The sequence below is a fragment of the Psammomys obesus genome, unplaced genomic scaffold, assembly GCF_907164565.1.
Source record: "Psammomys obesus unplaced genomic scaffold, mPsaObe1.curated_primary_1811, whole genome shotgun sequence".
Taxonomy (NCBI): domain Eukaryota; kingdom Metazoa; phylum Chordata; class Mammalia; order Rodentia; family Muridae; genus Psammomys; species Psammomys obesus.
In genome coordinates, this window is record NW_026596040.1 from 33,971,081 (window position 1) to 33,976,069 (window position 4,989).

Here is a 4,989-nt window from a genome sequence, read left to right on the forward strand (position 1 = left end):
AAAGGGTTAATGGCTATTGCCTTCCCCCAAGAGACGGATACTAATTACATTTTCTTTGTATACCAACAACCCCCACCAACACCATCATCCTGGCTGCCTCCTGTTGATGAGCAATCCCTTTTTAATTTACATTTAAAACATTAGGCAAAAAAGCCTAATTCAATTCTGTTCTCTGACAGCTCTCAATGTTCATGATGGGAGTCACTTGATGTTAAAAATAATAATGATAATGACATCAATTATGCCGACCTAAGCAGCTCAGTTCAGGCCACACTACCGTTCAGAATCCAATACTAAGCAGACAAAGGCACACAGCACTGATGTCCACAGTCAGAAAGCTGCTGTGAGTGAACTGCTGGTGGGCTCTTTGCGAGTCTCCTGAAACAGCCCTCTAGGAATAGTCTGCCGATCCGCATTCTGGAAGGGTGTGTGGAGGAGAACTGTCAGGAGCTCCCGTGCTCCTCACGGTCAGCTCTGTGAGTGGGTACCAAGAGATTACATCATGGTCACACCTAGGGTTTTCCAAGGCAGTGAGACAGAGGCTGCCTCACAGCAGAGAAAAGCTCTGTCCGTCTTCCCCCTGAGGACCTCTACTTACCAAGTGGCAGTTTACTTCAGTAGCTCCTAGGATGCCTCAGGATGGTGATTCCTTGAAGAATGGACCATTGTTCCCTTTGCAGTGTGTCTCCTGTCACCTGTCACAGTGAGAGGGGAGACCTGTGTTCAGCCTGGGGATGGAGGGGGGAGGGGTAGTGAAGGTGTACCACTCCTGGAAAGATTGCGGCAAAAGTTCAAGCTGGGTCATCTCAGGGCATAGAGGTTCCAGCAGGGAGAAACTCAGAGCATCCCTTCCGGGCAGGTCCCAGGCAGTAGACCTGCTGAGGGCATTCCTATATGCATCTCCTTAGCATCTTAGACTATCCAGGAAACAAGAGTGCCGAGCAGTCCTGCAGGGAGTCAGATCCAGGCGATCTGAGTTTGAATCTTTGCTCTTGGTCCATGAACTTGAACCTAATACTTTGCATGTGCTTTCTCCATTTGACATCCAGAGCCTGCCCTTCAGTGTAAGGTTGGAAGGCACCTTTAACCACCTTCTAATGCTGGGTGGGTTACTGGACTATCCATAAGCTGATGATGCCCATATCACGGGGCTGTTGTGAGTTCTAAGTGAAATAATGTACAATGAGATAGGGCACGAGGCACAGTATGCCTCTCACGGTGTCGTATTCTAATTGTCTGGCATGTTTCTGTTCTCCCATTGGCATCTCCTTAAACAAACCCTTGTGCTCCTTCAGCTTCAGGGCTACACTTTATGCACTTTTGTTCCAGCACGCCATACAATGCACAGCTCTCAGTCAGCAAGAAGCACAGACAAATGGTCAGTGTAGCTAGGGCTGACCAGCCTGCAGAAAGAAAACAGACAGGAAGAATCACCCTCTTCAAATGTACATAGAGCCCAGGCATGTCCAGAGAGAAACTGACGATTAGAGGTAAAGAGTCATGGCCTTCTTTGAGTTGCAATTAGGAATGTGATCTGGGATCCAGATGAGAAAGAACTTTCTAGGGGCAAGAGAGAAGCGGCTGTTTTCAAGGCCAGCCTCTGTGGAGACAATGAGGACTGCACATGGCCATCCACCAAGAAGGATGTTTCTGCTTCCTGAGGATTCAGAGAAGATGCAGGGACTGCCTGACACTGGTGCCAAAGTTCTGGGAGTGGGTGGCGGCTGCTATAACATGGTGCTTTATTATGCAATCAAAAATATTGTGAGGCTCAGAGGGAAAGGGGGGAAGACCTCCCTTTTCGGTGGACTGGGAGAGGGGCATGGGTGGGGAAGAGGGAGAGTGGGATTGGGAGGGGAGGAGGGAGGGGGCACAGGGGGGGATACAAAGTGAATGAACTGTAATTAATAAAAATTAAAAAAGAAAAATCCATAATATAAAAATACATTCTTAATTGTATCCAAAAATAAAAAACTCAGAGCTCTCTTAATAAAAACTTACTTTATAAAATTAAAAAATATATATATTGTGAATTCTAGCTTTTTTCTTTCAGACTCCAAATGCAAACATATTCTCTTTCTCTATCTCTCTGCCGCCCCATCCCTCTCTCTCTCTCTCTCTCTCTCTTTCTCTCTCTCTCTCTCTCTCTCTCTCTCACACACACACACACACAGCAGCTCTGAGAATATTCTCCTGTATCACTGTAAAGATAAAATAAAATATTGTGTGGGAGGTAAGCAGCAAACCCAATATGGGCCTGGTGGAGAGACAGCAGGAGGGTGCCCTGCTTTAGAAAGAGACCATCCAAGGAGACAAGTCCTTGGGAAAGCCCAGCCCAGAGGGTGCTGCCAAGGCCAGCTTCCACTGCCTGCCAAGGCAGTGCCACTCCCATGCTGGTGCTGCCAAGGAGCTGGAGAGAGCCAGCCATTAAAGATGTTTGTCCAGACAGATAAGTGATTGTCAGGAAATTCTGGACACTGCTTCTCAGATGTGCCTGACTGGCTCCAGAGCTGGGATTATGGTGACCAGCCTACAGGGCCATGCTGCACTACTGGAGCCAAGCAACATGCCACTGCCCAGCCCCCGCCTGGACTTTCCCTGGCTCTGTACCAAGCCGTGTTATAAAGCCTGAAGCCATCTCAAGGACAAGCAGCTTTCGAGGCTAGGATGGATGCTAATTATAGCTGGGCCCCTGCTGCTGGCACTTCCTTCCTTCCAGGCAGAGAACACCTGTGCTTATTACTGTAGCTTAGGCTGTCTCCGCTGTGTGTATGTGTGTTTACAAGTGTGTATTCCGGGTCGAGCACCATGCCCTGCCGCCCTGTATGTGCATGCGTGCACACATGTCTTCACATATGCACGCATGTACATATGTTGTGCACATATGTGTTTGTATATGGTCTTTGTAAAATCCTGCCTGGAAGGCACAACCATCACATCCCACTTTTCTCAAGTCATTTCTACTTATTGTCCAAAAATCTTGAGAAGCAGGTGTTGTCTCCCCAGAATTTCCTCAGATATTGTACCGTGAGACAGAGGATTTCCAATCCCAGCTCAACGAACTCCCGAATCAGCCATCTTGCCACTAGGCTTCTTCCTGTCAACCTACTACATACGTGTTCGGGGAATGTCTTTTCTCGTGTGGAAGCGAAGCAGCCGGGAACAACACCCTGGTACCATCTGTCCCAGTCTCCGCTTGAAAAAACGATCTACCTCACACAGGTATTACTCCACCCCCATTTGGATACTCACCCTCTCCACGTGGTTGAATCTGCCTTTGCCCACTGGGCTGGTTAGTTTCTGTCCACTTAGATTAGAGTCACCTGGGAAGAGGGATCCTCAGCTGAGGAATTTCCTCCATCGTCTTGGCCTGTGAGCATGGCTATGGGGGAATTTTCTTGGCAAACGATGATGTTAAAGAATCTGGGATGTAAAAGGACGGTATCTGAGCAAGCCAGGGAGCATCCTAGCACTCCCTCCATGCCCTCTGTTCCAGTCCCCGCCTCTGGTCCCTGCCCTCCCTTCCCTTGATCATGGTCTGTACCATAAGTTGAACCATTCCCTTTCTTTCGCAAAGTTTTGTCTCAGCAGCAAAGAAACCCAAACTAATACAGCAAGTCTTATAAGGCTCCCTTCTGCCCTTCTTGTCCATCTTCCGCCCACCCCTTCAGTGGCGGTGGATGGCAGCCACTGCTGAATACTCTTCTCTCAACTCCATAAATCCACATTTCCTAGCAGGCTGTTCCTTCTCTATGCCCTTTGCTGGGTCCTCCATCCTTGTCTTCTGAATGCAGAGGACTCTTGCAGCTCAGGCCCAGGACTTTTCTCCCCTATGGGGGAATTTATCTGTGCTCATGGTTTTAAATACCTCCTGCACCAATTATTGTACAAATATCCATGGCTCTGTCCCTCCACAGAGCCCCAGGTCAATAGTCAATAGTTACTTCAAAAGGATGACATCTGAACCACAATTGTCCAGAATCCTGTCTTGACCTCTTGTTTCCCTGGTGGCCCCACTAGGAAACAGCAGCTCCATTTACATCGTTATTTGTCACAGGAACTGGCTTCTTCCTTTCTTTCTCTCCCACATCCTCAGCCTATCACCCCTTTGCTCAACAGCCCCAATTATCCACCATATCCTCTCACAGCTCTCCCATCTCTTGCCAACCCCTTCCTAACCACGAGGCAGCTACAGTGCACTGCTTCTCTCCTCCTTGTATCTCACCAGGAATAAAGTCACTCTTCACACAGCAAAGCAGAGGGGCTCCGTAATTCATGTACACATGGTAATGCAGTGTTTGAGGACACCACCCCTTTCTTTACAGCACTTCAGTGAGTTCCAGTTGCTTTTGGAACAGCACATGGCACACGGTAGCACCTCAACAATTAACTGCTGGCTAAAGGCATAGATGAATACGCAGCCACTTTCACATGAGTGAGCACAGAGATGGATGGCTTTCAGTTGTCATTCCTTTTGTTGGCCTTTGCACACTGTTCATTATTTGATGGTCATTATTAGATGTATAAATAGTACCTACTACTCACTAAGCATTTCTGTTCCTGAACTGTGAAGTTGATCTGGCTTCCTTATTTATGGTATGATGCTGTTACTGTGTGACAGAAAAAGGATGTTCTCCTTGCTCAATTACATCATGCATTCATCCACGGTTCTTCAAGAACCGATTATTTAATTCCAGGCCTTCCTCAAAGCCCTGGCAGGAAAAAAAAAAAAAAGAGGTGTGGTCCTTTGCTCCAAAGACCTTGTATTATGAATACCATCCTCTCCCCAAAACAAGTAGATAAATAAGAGAGCTAAGTTAACAAATGTATGTTTAATTGTGTATGATATTCAAGTGCTATGTGGACATAATGATTCAATGGCATCTCTAGACATTCCAGAAACAACCACTTAGTAAAATTCCTTTGACCTACTTATTTTTACCAGATGTGTGATTTCTAGGCCTCCCTAGAGGCCTTCATATCTTCAAC